Source organism: Neofelis nebulosa, chromosome 5 (genome assembly GCF_028018385.1).
Source record: "Neofelis nebulosa isolate mNeoNeb1 chromosome 5, mNeoNeb1.pri, whole genome shotgun sequence".
In the NCBI taxonomy this organism is placed as follows: Eukaryota; Metazoa; Chordata; class Mammalia; order Carnivora; family Felidae; genus Neofelis; species Neofelis nebulosa.
The window spans coordinates 42,761,002-42,778,179 of record NC_080786.1 but is presented as its reverse complement, the minus strand read 5'-3'; the positions used below and the strand labels follow the sequence as shown (position 1 = coordinate 42,778,179).

Sequence of the window (17,178 nt, the reverse complement as noted above, 5' to 3'; positions counted from 1 at the left end):
TGTGGGCTTGAACTCATGAACTGTGAGATTATGACCTGAGCCAAGTCAATCAATTAACCAACTGAGCCCCCCTAACACCCAAGGGGTGATATATTTTTTTAATTTTTTAAAATTTTTATTTATTTTGGGGCGCCTGGGTGGCTCAGTCGGTTAAACGTCCGACTTCAGCTCAGGTCACAATCTCGCAGTCTGTGAGTTCGAGCCCCGCATCGGGCTCTGGGCTGAAGGCTCAGAGCCTGGAGCCTGCTTCTGATTCTGTGTCTCCCTTTCTCTCTGCCCCTCCCCTGTTCATGCTCTGTCTCTCTCTGTCTCAAAAATAAATAAACGTTAAAAAAAATTAAAAAAAAAATTTTTATTTATTTTTGAGAGAGAGAGAGAGAGAGAGAGCAGGGAAAGGACAGAGAGAGAGAGAGAGAGGGAAACACAGAATCTGAAGCAGGCTCCAGGCTCGAGCTGTCAGCACAGAGCCCGACACAGGCCTGAACCCATGACCTGTGAAATCATGACTTGAGTCCAAGTCGGACGCTCAACCGACCTAGCCACACAGGCACCCCTTAGATAAGATGGTCAGGGAGTTCTTCCATGTGGACTTGATATTTAAGGTAAATCTCACATAATGAGAAGGAGAAAGTTATGTGAAGATAGCGAAAAATATTTAAGCATACCAAAAGCTAAGGTCCTAAAGCCTATCAACCCCACATACTATCTAGAAAATGAGGAACATAAAGAAGACATGACTGGAGCATGGAGAGACTGAGGAGTTCTTGCACAAGATAGGTGGTCATGTCAGATTACACAGGTCTTCTAGAACACGGTAAGGAGTTTGAATTTCATTCCAAGTTCAAAATGAAGTTACTGAAATGTTTTGAACACACCTTGCATGGAAAATGGAATGCAGGGGGTCAAAGAGTGGAAACAGAGAGAATGGTTTGAATTCTCATAGTCCAGGCAAGAAAGGAGTGTGAACTGGGTAAGGTAGTAGCTGGAATGGTGGATGCTTCAGGATATTTTTTGGAGGCAGAGTTCACATGCCTTGTTGATAAACTGAAGGTAATGAAAGAAAAACGAGAGAAAATGGAAGAATCAAGCATGGCTCCCGTGGTTTCCAGCAGATGGGTCCTAACCTCATTTGTCCAGCCTTCAAAGCAAGCGTTCTACATCCCGAGCTCCCTCTCCATACTACAAAACCCCAGTCATCAATCTTCCTTATTCTTTTTGCATACAGTGCTCATTCTCACTTTGCCCATACGGTTTCCAGTCATCACTCCTCCACGTTCACCAGTGTTGATTATTATGATTCACATTGTAGTTTGTATCTCCTTACTGAAGTGCCATCTTTTATTATGTGTTGCTTCATATTAGTGAGTGTTGTGTCCCCAGGTATATAGTAACTATCTTATGTTCTTTAAAAACCACACGCCGACTAACCACATTTGAGAAATAAAGCCTTGCTGTTTAATGGCAATATTTATTCTTTGTAGCACCTATACCTAATCTGATGCTATCTAATTTACCTGTTTATTATCTGTTTTTCTTATTAGAAAGTTCTTGTCATGAGAGCGGAACTTATCACTTCTTGGACCCTAACACTTGCAATACGTCCTGCCCAGAGTATCATATTTTGTGTCAGGAACTGTTCCAGATGCTAGGGATAAATAAATAAATAAATAAATAAATAAAACAATGAATGAATTTTATATTCTAGTGAGAGACACCCACAATACATAAGATTAATAAGTAAAATAGATAGTCTATTAGATAGTGGTTAAGCGTTAAAGAAGATAAATAATCAAGCAGAGCAAGACAGATAGGATGTGTACATTTGTGGGGAGTGCGAAGGTGCCACTATCAGCATGGGCAAGGAAGTCCTCACTGAGAAAGTGACATTTGAGTCAAAACGTGAAGGAAGCAAGAGAGTGAGTCTTGTAGATAGCTGGGAAGAGCTTTCTAAGCAGAGGAAACAGCAATGGCAAATATCCTGAAGCAGAAGTTCGCCTGGAGTTCTCTGGGAATGGTTTAATTTGTTAAGCGTCTGAAACAGCATGAGCCAGGGGGAAAAGAGGTGCGAGATGCAATCAGAGAGGAAAAGTGGGGGTAGAAGACGGGAACAGATAATTTAGAGTCTTGGAGGCCAATCAAGGGCTTTGGCTTTTACTCTTAGTGCAATGGGAAATGACCGGGAGATTTGACACAGAAAAGAGCCATGAGATCACTAATACAAGGGCAGAATCAGGGAGATCTACTGAGAGCCTACTGCAGTGACTCAGGTGAGAAATGATGGCGGCGCTCAATGGAAGAGTAACAGTGGGATGGGGAAAATGGTTGACTCTGGTCCTTGAAAATACTTGTTAAACTAATGAGTAGTAAAAGGTTTCCTATCTCAACAGTGATGGCTAACACTTCGTTTAAACACAATATAGCCTGTTCATAAATTGAACAAAAGACATGTACAAAGATTTTTTTATAGGCATTTTTTTAAGGTTATTAATTTATTTTGAGAGAGAGAATGCACGCACTAGTGCACTCGGGGATGTGGCAGAGAGAGAGGGGGAAAGAGAAGGAATCCCAAGCAGACTCCGCATCGTCATCACGGAACCCAATGCAGGGCTTGAACTCAGGAACCCTGAGATCGCGACCCGAGCGGAAGTTGGACGCTTCACCTACTGAGCCACCTAAGTGCCCCCAAAGATTTTTTGAAATTAGATCAATAGATATTCTTTTTAAATGTCCACAAGTAAACATTTCTACTTCTGTTAATATAAATTCAAGGAGTATTTATTTATAGACAGGTAGCATTTACTTTTACAAGATACCAAATGGATTATGCATCTGGTTTATTCACCATACGTCTCCCTTTGAAAGTAATTCCAACAAGATGGTGGCATTTGTAGAAAAGTCAAGAAGAATATTTTTGTTTGGAAGGAAAAACAAATTAAACAAAGCTTGAGATCTGCTATTATTTTGTCTGCTTTGAACATAAGAGAGATGATAAATATTTCATTTAAAATTCTAAATTAATAGTTTTATGAAAATGAAAATCCTTTTCCCGTCTGTAGTAAAGGTGTTTCTTTTAATTTATTTTTATTTTTAGCATTTTTATCTGACACTTCCTAATTGCTTCTTCTGAATGAGTGTTAATATATTTTCACAGTGCTACCTGGTTAGATGTTATCCTTAGACACAGGCACTTGAGTTCTACCTTATGTTTGTTTACCAGTAGAACTGGTGTTGAATGATTCCGTAAATGAAGTTTATGTTCTGGAGACATCCTCCAAAAAAAAAAAAAATTCAGAACATGTGAAATTTCTTTCTTTTTTAAGGAAATTAATTAGCTTGTTGAAATTGCCTTATTGTGCTTTTTTGAGTTGGTTTACATTCAAATCGCTGTTTTCAAAACAGAAAAATCTGTGATTAGCTAGAGTTAAAAATCTAAACAAGAGATCCCCAAGCTCCAAATCATGTAAATTGTAATATCCCTGACAGTTTACAACTTCTTTCCCCCCAATGGGAATATCCTATGTGGTTTATTACAAGCCATCAAAGGCAGAGCTCTCAAAATCTGCAATATGGTGTCTCAGTAGCCCTCACAAACCCTAGCTCAAGCTGACAGGTTGCAAAAAGTCAAACACAAACAAAGGAAAACATATTTAATGTTTTCAAAATATGACGATGCGCACAAATCACTCATATTCTGTAGACTCGGTGTCTATGTGTTGCTTCGGGCAGCCTTAGCGATGCTTGAGGCTATGGCACCCGTAACAGCACATTTTACAATCATCTAAAATGCACCGGCTTTTGATATCACCAATCACATTCTCTCTGGCGCACAGAGACAATCTTGTTTCCATTTCTAACAGATCTGTGGTCGCATTCGGGCAGTAAGGACACTATTATGAATAGAATAGAAAAAGAGGTCCTGTGTTTGTTTCCGAATTTTTGTGGAAGATATTGCATTGCCTTCTCTGACACACTTCATAAACAAACTTGGCGAACATCAAAGGCTCTAGCATTACAACCTGCTGAGCCTAGATTACATACCTCAAAAGTAAATGTTACCTCAGTGAAAACTCTTCTGAAATGTAAAATCAAATAAAACTCACAGTGTCCAAATGGTTTCCTTAGAACTCAGGCGTCGTGTGTGAGAAATGTTTTTTACAACGATTTTACAATGATTGGATCATTAACCCTACATTTACTCAATTATGTGCAATCCCTAATTTGTTTGACACCAGTTTGTTTCCTCTCAGTTTATCTTCACACGTATAGTCCTGCCACATGGGCTTCGGCCATGGATATGGGAGATACTGGCTGTACTAGAAAAACAGAACTACAAATACCCCTTTTATTTCCTTTAACATACACTGTACTATCCATGTTAGAATACAGGTAAATTATTCTTTTTTAATTCTTTTTTTAGTTTTTATTTTAGAGAGAGAGCATACGTGCAAGTGGGGAGAAGAGCAGAGAGAGACAGAGAAAGAGAGAGAGAGAGAGAGAGAGAAAATCTTAAGCAAGCTCCACGCCTAGCAGATGCGGAGCTCAATCTCATGACCCTGGGATCATGACCTGAGCTGAAATCAAGAGTCAGTCACTCAACCGACTGAGTCACCCAAGCACCGCTAGATAAATTAATCTTGAATATGAAATTCAAAGATCGTATCACTAGCAGAGGTAGCCACTTACAAGCACATGGTTGGCCTGGTTGGCCTTCGTGAAGCCTTATTTCTAATGATTCCCATCTAACTGTTTTACTGATACACACACACACACACACACACACACTGCATAAATGATTGACTAACTTCAAAACAAAGACAACATCCAAGTGAGAAAGATTCCGCCAAGAAATCCTGTTTAATATGTTTATTGGTGACCCTCAAACAAAAATCCAAAGCACCGAATTTTTTCATACTTGCCCAGATGAACATGCATCTGTGAGAATGAGAATCTCTCCTGTGGGAATCCACAAAATCATGTTATATAGTATCCTTAATTATACATCCAACACAGTTATTTGGGAAGATTCCAAAAATCTGAAAGAATTTGAGAGAAAACATCTCTCAATTCTTAAACTTTGTTCAAAGTGACTCCAATTGCACACAACTATAAATCTTCATGTAAATCATGTAAATCTTCACTGCTAATACTGACTGCTAATAAGTCTTCAGTCTTGGGCATTGTACACCTACAGTCCAATTTTATGACCTCACTAGCCTGCTCCCTCAAGCGAAATTCACTGCTCCCTCACCTGTGACCTAGTAGGACTGACCTAACAATACATGAATCATGACAACTACTAGACTATATTATAATTACACATTATGTGTCTGTTTCCTCAGATAGCATGGGCTTCTTGAGGGCGGGGCATGTATTACTCATCTTTTATCTCTAGCACCTAGCATCATGCCTGGAACATAGTCAGTAGCTGATATCGCTAAATGTTGATAATCTCAGGTCAAGTCACTTCCCTTGTATCTTAGTGGAAAACTACTCTCTGAAAAACTTTGGTCTTTACCGATGACATATTTTCAGAATGTGACTTACCACTGAAGATGCTAAGACCTTATTATATTTGCATCACAATTTTATTAAAATGATAATTTGTGCAGAACCTCTAATGTTTGTGGTAAAAGTATTTAAAATCACATTCAAAATGATATATTCCTATACACCTATTAGCATGGCTAAATACCTCAATACCTACTGGGACTCCTACATATTGCTGGTTGAAAGGCAAATGGAACAACCATTTCAGAAAAGTTTGTTGCTAAAAATTTTAACATATATTTCTGATGCAATGCAGAGATCCCATTCGTAGATAGCTACACAAGAGAAACGAAAACGTATTTTCACACAAAACCTGTGTGCTAATGATTGGAGCAAACTTTCTCAGATCCTCAAAAACTAGAAGCAACCCGAATGTCCTCCAGGTTGCAAATGGATAAACAAATTGAGATAATCCATTCAGTGGAACTCAGTGATCCCTATAACAAAATGAATGAGTCTCAAATGCAACATGTTGAATGAAAGAAGCCAGTTGTAAAAGGCTACACCTTCTATTATTTCATTTACATGACAATTAAGTTTCTATCTCTGCATAACAAATTACCACAAACTCAGCAGCTTAAAACAGCCTCCCTTTATTAGGTCACGCTTCTGTATATCAGCAGTCAGATCAGGCTGATACTCAAGGTATCAGTTGGGCTGGGCTCTTACCTAGAGGTTCAAGGGAAGAAGCAACTTCCAAGCTCATTCAGATTGTTGGCAGAATTCAAGTCCTAATGATTGTAGTACTCAGGTGCTTATTTCCCTGCTGCCTGTCCGTCAGGGATTGCTTTCAACTTCTAGGGGCCATGTTCAGGTTCTGTCCATATGGCCATCTTTATCAGAGGAGGCTTCAAATCTCTGCTTCAAATCTCTGATTCCTTTTCTGTTATCAGCTGGCAAAAATTCTCTGCTTTTAAAGAACCTATGTGATTATGTTAGACCCACCCATATCATGTAGCATAATTATGGGAGTTGTTATGGTCAGGGTTAAATGCCGTCTTAAAATTGTGTTCCCTACAACAACTTTCTGGAAAAGGAAAAACTGTAGGGAAAGAGAACAGATCTGTGGTGGCAAAAGGGTTAAATGTAGGGGGAGGGGCTGGCTACAAAGGGACAGCAAGAGAACATATTTTGGAATGAATGAAAACGTCCCATATATTGATTTTAGTGGTGGCTACCTGACTTTCTGAAATTTTCAATACTCTTAGAACTGTTCACCAAAAATAGTGAAACTTACCGTTTGTTAACTTAAAAAATAAATTGAAGAAGAAAAAAATGAGATTAAAAGAAGTCTGTTCCTTCCAAGACTGAGCTACCTTAAATATCATCTTAAGTGAATCTAAATCTATTATTTCTATCCTTGATCAACTTGGGTACTATCTAAAGGACAGAATAATCTGTTGTAACACATTTTTATTAGAAAATCTAATGACAAATTGGAAGGAGCCAGAGTCCTTCATGCACTTCTTCATTTTATCTCACATTTTCACTAGGAATTCTTGTTCAATTTTCAAAGCTTCCAATGAAGTCTTTCTTCAACTATTCCAACATCTGATTGCTCTCCTCTCTGAAAGTCATATAACACTTGACTTTACGTCATCAGTTCTTTTTTTAAGTAACCTTTACACCCAACATGGGGCTCAACAAATAGCCATCAACTAATGAATGGATAAAAAAAAGATGGAGTTTTATTCAGCCATCAAAAAGAATGAAATCTTGCTATTTGCAACAATGTGGATGGAGCTAGAAGATAGTATGCTAAGTGAAATAAGTCAGTCAGAGAAAGACACCATATGATTTCACTCATATGTGGAACCTAAGAAACAAAACAGAGGAACATATGGGAAGGAGGGGGGAAAGAAAAGAAAGGGAAACAAACCACAAAAGATTCTTTTTAAAAAATTTTTTTAATGTTTATTTGTTTTTGAGACAGAGAGAGACAGAACATGAATGGGAGAGGGTCAGAGAGAGAGGGAGACACAGAATCTGAAGCAGGCTCCAGGCTCTGAGCTGTCAGCACAGAGCCCGACGTGGGGCTCGAACTCACGGACTGTGAGATCATGACCTGAGCCGAAGTCGGACGCCCAACCGACTGAGCCACCCAGGCCCCCCAAACCACAAAAGATTCTTAATGATAGAGAACAGACTGAGCGTTGATGGAGAGAGGTGGGCAAGGGATGGGCTAAATGGGTGATTGGCATTAAGGAGGGCACTTGTTGTGATAAGCACTGAGTGTTGTATGTAAAGGGATGAATCACAGAATTCTACTCCTGAAACCTATATTGCACTGTACGCTACCAACTAAAATTAAAAAACAAAACAAAACAAAACATGGGGCTCAAACCCTCAACCCCGAGATCAAGAGTCACATTCTCTTCTTCTGAATGAGCCAGCCAGGTGCCCCTGTTATCAATTGTTTCTTGCACTGGAAGGTTTTCTCCTGAATTTTGCTTAATTACACCTCTGGAAATTAAGCCCTGAAGTCATACTGATTACTATAGGTCATACTATAAACCCTGAAGTCATACTGACTACTCTTCTTTTCTAATCTCACGTCCAGTCAGTAGTCAGGTCTTGTTCATTCTACCATGGACAGAGCTCCCATATTCCCTCGTTCCTTCCCACCATACTCCCTCATTCATGAATCCATTGCTTCTTGATTAGATCCTTGTCATAAATTCATGTTCACCTTCTGTTTTCCATTTCCAGGCATTCTACTTATTAGGTTTTTTTCTGCTACCAATTTAACCTTTTTAAATGGCTGCCCCAATTAATTCTCTTCCTCAGAAATTTCAACACCATCCTTCATACACTCTCCTGATTGAATAAAGTCCAGTCTCTCTGATGTTGACATTTATGGTTCTCCCAAGTCTGGCAGAAGTCTTCCTTTTTAGATTTTTCCCTTTGTATATGACATACAATGAGAAGATTTTACTGAAAACAGGCCCCAATATTTTAACTGTATCCATGCTGTTTTCTCAATCCTGCATAACACATCCATTGCAATCTGCTGCTTTGTTTTCAAGGCCCCAATGAAATAAAATTCCTTCTCAGAAGTCCTCCCTAGGGTCTCACCACTCTCAACTAAAGTGAATCTCTTTCCTTTTAATATTCACAGCATTTTCCCTTGAATATATTAAAAACACTCTATAGGTTATATACTACATTAAATTTTTGTAGTTGTGTTATTTCTTTTTATTTATCTATGAGTCACTAACATTCCTCAGAAATGAAATTAAAGGATTGTTGAATGGATTAAAGTATGAATTTGTAGCAATTAATTATTGTACAACTAATGTTCCCTGGTGGAAGCAGAAGAGATAACAAACAAAGTTCCAATTGGGTTAAATTAACCAAAAGGAGAAGTGAGGCACCACTACTGTCCCACAGTATATGGTTTAGTTAGAGATTAAGAATATATGGCAATATACTGTTGTGTATTGTGTACTCACACTTAGGCCAGACACAAGGCATGACCTCTGCCTGGGCAAAGATCAGACACAGAAACCCAGGGCTGGAGATGGGCATGGTCTTTGTCTATGAATTTATGTGAAATTGGATGAAGAACAAACAATGTGTTTTAATATCATCTCAATGGAGGAGAGTCTTCATCTATAAACATGAATAAATGGAGGTGGAGTATATTTGGTAACATTTCCTTACCTAATTGGCCTTGTCCTTTCCCCTAGATGTTTCTAAGCTCAGAGAGGCAGGAGCTACCGTTTTGTAGTAGATGGATGTCTCCAGTAAGAAAAGAAGGGCAAGTTAATTACCAACCATCAGAAAAGGATGTTAAAGTAAAAATCTTTCTTTCTTAGCTCTAGCTGAGACCCCAGATGTAGAGAATAAACATTATGCGTGCTGAGAACTCCAGAATGGGGGACTAGGCCACGCAAGACCTACAAAAGAAGGTGGTGAAGAACCCATCTTCTAACTCTGAATTTAACACTGTCCTTGAGGATATTTACAGGTTGGAGAGGCCAAGAAAAATGACTGTTTCTGGAGAAACAATTTCTCTGGGGAAAATTATTGAATTTTCCCTTGCCCATAAAGAAGGGATCAGGATAGAAGGGACCACTTTCATAGAGCTAACAATGTGTCTTCTTGTATCAGATGGCATTTGACCTGCACATGGGAAAGTAAAAAGCTAAAGCCTATGACTGGAAATATCTGTGCAGCTGGTGAGCAAAGACAAATGATGACATTGAGAGAAATGGCAATTTCCGTCTTCATTTGGCAGAAACGAAGGCACAAGTTTCCCATGGGCCAAATGTGGACCATGTGAAAGGGAGTCAGACTCAAGCCAGCCTGAAAAGGACTTTCCCAAGTGAGATGTCTGGCATGACAGCAGAGCCTCTTCGGTGAGAGCCTGTGTGCCATGGACCGCCCACGCTCTGTGGATGGCAGTTGTTAGCAGCTAGCCAAATGGAAACCTCACCATATGAGATCACTGCAACCAGAGCATCTCAACAAGGTATTCTCGAAATAATCCATAAAATTACGCTCTGGGAGAATCAGAATTAGGGATCTAGGGCGTCCTTCCTAAGAACAACATCATTGGATTAAGTTAATATTGTCAAATAAGATCTTTACTATGTCTGGCTTCTCCTTTTCCTCACTCCATCTGTAAGAAGGGTTAGAAACCTCAGCTAGCAAGGGGAGCAGATACAGGAGGGAGGTGTTAGGGATAAGTAACAAAGATGGAGCCGGCCATGTTCTTCCTCTTCTTGCCCTATGCCTAAAGCAATACCAAGCTGGAAAGGAGAAAGAACTTTGATTTTATGTGAAATTCATGTCATATTTAATGTTACCATGAATGGGACCTTTTCATAATACCTGTGAGTCCTTGATTTTACCCACACTGACTATAGGACTTACTACCTAAGGATGTCCAGGGAAAGTAATGGTACCTGCTTGAAATTTCATCCATGGAGCAGAGAAGAACAAGGCTGGAGAAGAGGTTTGAAAGATTAAGGTGACGATGGCCGGGAGTGGAAGGAGTAGGGAGAAGGAAGGCAGAGTTGAATTCTGGCTGCACCCTGTGGATTCCCCCTCTTTCAAGGTGCTAGTTACACTGCAGGAGATGACAGGCCGATTAATCAAAGCAATATACAGTGGAAGGCAATCATTCATACACCTTTAAGTGCAATTTCACATCTCCGTATCTTTCCATAGACCACGTTTACTGATAATTATGCTTCCTTAATAAAGAATTTAAGGTGGGGGAAAAAGGTATTGATCACATTAGTCATATTTGGGGAAATAGTAACCACTGCCTGGAGAAAATTGTGCTCCTTGATATGCTACAAAAGAGGCAAATGCACTCATATAAAAAATGACAGAATTCTTAACTGGAGTGCTCATGATTGTTTGAAATAGCCATACACAACTTTTACATCTTCTTTTTCAAGCAGAAGCAAGAAGTGTAAAATTTAATGTTTCCTTTCTATAGTCCTAAAACATTTCCATGATATTTATTTTATTTCCTTTAGGTATCCAGTGCCCTCCTACTTTCTAATATCCAGGTCCCAGAGAAACAAGAAAGAAAACTTTCTGGCAAACCTTTTCATCTTAACTTTTCCAATTAGTGAAATAAAGCATTGAAACCTTTTATTACTGAAATTGTGAACTCGCTCTTTTTTTTTTTTTTTTTTTTTTTTTCTTTTAGAAAACAGTTGAGAGGGAAGAAATCACTTGGTGGTGGGGGGCGGGGGGTGGTGTTAAGTGGAACCTTCTTATTGCCCCTAAAACTTAATGATGTCCACGTTGACCCTGAAAGAAAAATTATTTTTGACATTTAATAGCATGTAAAAGGTGAGGTCGGAAAACTAGAAATTCAGATCCCGCACCTCACAATTACCAATCTAACTGGTTTACAAACTTTAATTTCGTTTTCTTGTGGCAAGGGATCATGACTGATATTTTCTTACCACAATTCTTAGAAATTCCTTTCTTTCGCAAATATTCATTGAGTGATTTTTATATTGCAAGCACTTCTCTGACCATTTGTCATTCTTATATGTGTTGTGTAGTCAACTGGGTCTGACACTAAAGAGACTCTGGGTAATTAAACAACATTTCTTTTTATATTTTGTCTCCCAATCTAGTGTACTAGAACTGGTACTAATCTCTAATACAAAACTTTCCAATGGGCTCAGCCTGATTTTGGGTCAACTTTGAACATCAAGGTCCTAGCTATTGCTTGGGACTTTATTCTAGGACAAATACAAGGTGACTCCAAGAATTTAGGGCTGGACTTCAGTTGACTATCCAAGAAAGAATCCACGCAAGTTTCACTGGTTTTTTTTTTTCGAAGATCCTATTAAATAACAAATTTTACCATATTCTGACCTTGAATAAATTACCAAATCCATCTGGATTGTTGCCAGTTTGACCTGAGAGAGTTATGAGTGAGCGGTTAGGGCTGGCATGGCAACAAAAAGAAAATATGCCTTGGTAAATTTTCCTTCTTGTACCCAAATCCTTTTTTGTTATACGTGTGGCTCCAGTGGGAGTAATTATAATGTGTCCAATGTCATCCTTGAATAAACTATGCAAGACCTAGTCTTTATATGTTCCATAAAGCACCTGGCATTTTGTGAGCATTTAAGAAGTGTTTAATGATGCAACAATGGCAACTAAGAATCTAAACCTTGGTTTCCTGTGGCTATGGTAATCTAAGTGGAACTCTGCTATGACAAAGGAAGAGGAAACATCACTTCGGTTACTTTATTACAGCCTATTATCCCATCTGATCTGTTTATTAGAAATCCCCACACTCTATTTTACTTTAAAAAGCACTTGGAACACAATTTTGTTTTGAGAATAAAACAAGCTCATCTTCTCAGAGCTCACAAGTATCTATAATGCTCTCATGAAACCTTATTGAATATGATGAGATTTGCAAGGGATGAAGGAATGTTACATGACACTAGACTTTGGCTAGTTGCATATATAATGAAACTTAGGAAATATAGAAAATCAAACTTTTATTACTAAAATATATTTGTAAGAAGAGGATTCCAGAAGCCTTGTTGGTAAAATGACCACCATCAGGCAATACACAGAAAGTAGCAAATTCAAAGGACCGCATGATCATTTTTCTTCCACAGGGGAAAAAAAAGTTTCCATTTTTAACTTGACACAAATAAGTTACACTCACGAATCTTAGAGGTGGGAGAATATTAGAGATTCTGTAGCCCAAGTCTAGGACCCGGCATGTATAAGATTATTTGGTTTAACAACATTGCTTTCATTAGGTATTAAATGTGGGTCTTAGATTCAGAGGGTCATATTCATATTTTTAAAGGTCAACACCAGCCAAATGATCAAATAAAAAAAAAAGACCCCAGAACAGATAAAACAAAGGATGGAGGGAAGAGACTGAGAAAGTAACTCAGAAAGAAAAATAAAATTGTCAAAGAAATGGCTCCAAAGTCAAAGAGAACTTCATCTCTCTCCCCCTCCCCCTCCCCCTCCCCCCACTTTTAAGAAGATTTCACTCTATCTAAAGAGTAAAGCACATGCTTTTAGATCCAAGGGTACCTGGTTCAAATCTCAGCAGGGGCAGATTTCTCACAAACTAAAAAGGCACTCTCCCTATTAAAGGTGCTGACTTAATACAGTTATATGGACCATTACTGTACAGAATGGGGATTCACAAACTATTTTCTAAATGGGGCCTTTTTGTGCATGTACAGTAATTCCTATAGAAGCCTTTTACAAATAAAAAAAAGGAAAAAATGTGGAGGAAATCTAAGAACCCGTGATTTGAGCCTTTAATAACTATTGGTGTATTAGAGACAGCCATCTGCAGTAATATAGCAGATCAGGTCTTCCTGGAAATGACCTGAAAAAGCATTCTAAGGATAAAAGCTTAATATTTGTGCAGACGTCAGATGCCTAGAAAAGATGAACAAAATACACCTCGAAGTTTGGCCTCAATGGTGGACCTCAAAATGCACGCTTTCCACGGAACTCCATTTCAACAGGAAGTAGCACTCAAACAGTTCCTCAGTAAAGACTATTTTGCTGGAGATTTCCACAAGAAGACTTCGTTGAGTAAATTTTTTACATGACACCATAACTTGACGGCTGAAAATCTTCCTTACCAGTGAAACCATGAAAAAGCCATGTGGTAAACATTCTATCTAATCCACCTTATGAAAGAACTCTGAGGAAATGGTTAGAAATCTGCTCCTACCATAAATTTATATATGGAGAGCTAGCCTTATTTGGTTCTGCATATTTGTGATCATTCATATCACTCTCCTGACAACATCATTATTCAGAATAATACTGAATTTTGAAAATACTTCCTTCCTCACCAGTTTCATTATTTGTACTTCTCTGGGACCTACTGGAATGGAAATAATTGCAAATTTGGGCAGAGAGTCCAAAATATGAGTGACCCAACATATGAACAGTCCTTGCACAAACAGGATTTCTTTCTTACAGAATAAATCTGAGCGCTGGGTCAATATTTCAAGTAATAGACTTTGGAAAAGTAATTTATTTTTTAAAAATTTTTCAATGTTTATTTTTGAAAGAGAGAGATAGACAAAGTGTGAGCGCGGAAGGGGCAGAGAGAGAGGGAGACACAGAATCTGAAACAGGCTCTTGGCTCTGAGCTGTCAGCACAGAGCCTGACATGGGGCTTGAACTCACAAACTGTGAGATCATGACCTGGGCTGAAGTCATACGCTTAACTGACTGAGCCACCCAGGAGCCCCTACACCCAGAATTTTATGAATCTTATCTTTATTATACTGTCTTCAAATGACAAAAAAAAAATGAAACAAAATTTAAACGCCCAACTGATTTAAAGAAAAGATGTAGAAAGAATGGTTGTTGGTTTTCATGAGTAATAAAAAGAACTGGTTTGGGAGCAAAGCTGGATCCAGAAGTTTGAAGGATGACATCAGAAGTCAGCCTGCTTTTCCCTACCTCTCATGGGGTCTTCTCTTTAGGCTGGCTCCTCTCTCAGGCAAGCACCACTCTCGGTTCCACAGGAAGGCTGTCAGCACCTGCAAGGTTGCACACATCTTCACAAGCTCATATCCTATGGCAATAGCTATTCCCTTCCCTTCAATGTTGCAACCCCCTCTTGAAAACTCAAGAAAGCCTTGATTGTTGTTTAATCAAACTGGCCTAGATTTAAATGGAAAAAAAAAATGTACAGGAATTTCCTCTGATTTTAGCCAGTGGAGACAAAAGAAAACCATGTGGATTTCTTACGAGTTTGACCAAGAGGGTGACCAAAGGACATTCTTTTGGTTTCAAATGTCTTTTGCATAACAACTTTTGACTCACTAAATTCTGACCTGGAGTATATCCAGAGGTACACATACACACACACACACACACACACACACACACACACTCACACATACACACAACAAAATCGTACAATTTTGAAAACAGACTGGGCAATAATGTAGGGTCAGAATCTGGAAACAATTTTAACCAAGTATAAAGCTACTGAATCCTGATAAAAGTAGAATCTTGATAACATAAAAAGTAGAAGACGCATAGCCGATCCCCAATAAACATGAATAAATGAATGAATGAAGTCATCCGACAGAAGAAAAATAAGGTGAGTGGTGCGTCATGGAAGCTGACAGAAGAAACTTCTCATGAAGGCAAAGAAAATATATTTAATGCTCTGGGTGTATTAAAAGTGAAAGTGGCTTTTTCCTTGGCAAGAGGGCAGAGTACAACTTGACTACTTGCATTGCACGCTTTTTGGATCCACATCTAGTCTTTCTGTTGCTCAAGTTTCTGTCCATGGGAGAGATAAATAATGAAAAAGAATTATTACAAAGGAAATAGGATCTTCTTAATGTTACCAACATGACAGACTTTGCTATGGATGTATACAAAAATCTTTCTTCTGATGCTATTCCACATGCTTTGACAGAAAAAAAGGACCACAGTTGTTGCACAGCTGAAACAGCTTCAGGGAGATACTAAACCGATTTTGAAGATGTTGGAAGATCCAGAAACTACAAGGCAAATGCCATCAACCAGAGATGGTCAAATGCTGCTTGACCAACTGATGGACAAGCATGGCAAGAATATTTAGATACATTCTAAATATGCAGAATTCCAAATGCATGTGGGAATTACTCTGGAGCAGCAGAACATCTTTACTTCTTTAGAGTATTGGTTCCAGCAAACACAGAAATGCTTTGAGTTCATTATGGCAGAAAACTGGTCTCTGAAATCTTAATGCAGAATTGGGATGCAGCTATGGAAGGTCTTACATGCTTAAAAGAGATCATTGATAATTTTGTGAGATCTTAATTTTGGTCTCCTCAGTAATGAACATGGCTCATCCACTGGTCTTTATTTGTTGCCTTCGACCACCCCAAAAGGTGTGATAACATGATCGATCTCTTCCTTTACCAGTCACACTATCTTAATGCAATTCAGACCATTTGTCCACATATTTGACTACAGTTGTCATAACAAACAAAAATGTTCAAAAATGCCAGCAGGTGCTAAAAGATCTGATTAAAGTCATTCAGCAGGAGTCTTACACATATACAGACACAGACCCAATTACAGAATTTGTTGAATGCTTATATGTTAACTACCACTTTGATGGGGCTCAGAAAAAGCTGAGGGAATGTGATTCAGTACTTGTGAATGACTTCTTGGTGGCTTGTCTTGAGGATTTCATTGAAAATGCTCATCTCTTCGTATTTAAGACTTTTTTTTCACATCCACCAGTGTATCGGCATTAACATGTTGACAGGCAAACTGACCATGACTCCAGAAGCAGCTCAAAGGCGGATTGTAAATTTGATTAGAAGTGCAAGTTTGGATGCCGAGACTGATTCTAAATTAGGTCATATGGTTATGGGTAACAATGTAGTCTCACCCTATCAGTGAGTGATTGAAATGACCAAAAGCCTTTCATTTAGAAGGCAGATGTTGGTCAAAAATATTGAGAAGAAACTTAATCAGAATAGTAGGTCAGAGGCTCCTAACTAGGCAACATAGGACTCTGGCTTCTGCTGAAGAACTATATAAAGACAAGATGAAAAAACTATAAAAATAAAGATGAAATAATAAAACCATTATATAAAGGGTGATATACATTTAGAAACAATATATTGAGTATGCATTTGGGGAAATTTGAATAAAATAAGCTGTTTCTTTTGTTTGTTTTTTAAGTGAAAGTGAGTTTGGGAAGCTATAAAAAAAAAATCCTGGATAAAAAAAAAATCAAATCAGATATTAAATAACATTCTGTCCTGATTAATATTTAGTTATGGTTTGAAAATTTTAAATCTGTAAAATAATTCATTCATCAATTTAGCAAAGAAAACAATTATTGAGCATTTATGTCTGATACCATGATACGCACTTGGGATAAAAAATGAAATCAGGTACCTGCGTATCTGGGTATCTCTACTGAAAACAACAAGCAGGTAAAGGTGAGAATCAGTAGAGTAGGAAAAAGTCAAGAGAGTTTGCTAGACTTGAGGGGCTAAGTTCAAGGCATACCGAGTGCTGAGTGAGGGGTCAGGAATAACTTAGGGAAAATTAAACAATTGACCCCAAAAGAGAGCTGACCACGTTCATTTCACAATAAGAAATCAATAGAATGTGTCTATACATACA

General features: G+C 38.4%; 1 pseudogene; it reads left to right on the top strand.

Annotated features, from left to right (window-relative positions):
* The first annotated feature begins 1,853 nt into the window (after positions 1-1,853).
* LOC131513097 (eukaryotic translation initiation factor 3 subunit E-like) lies at positions 1,854-16,607 on the top strand (annotated as a pseudogene).
* Positions 16,608-17,178: the final 571 nt, after the last annotated feature.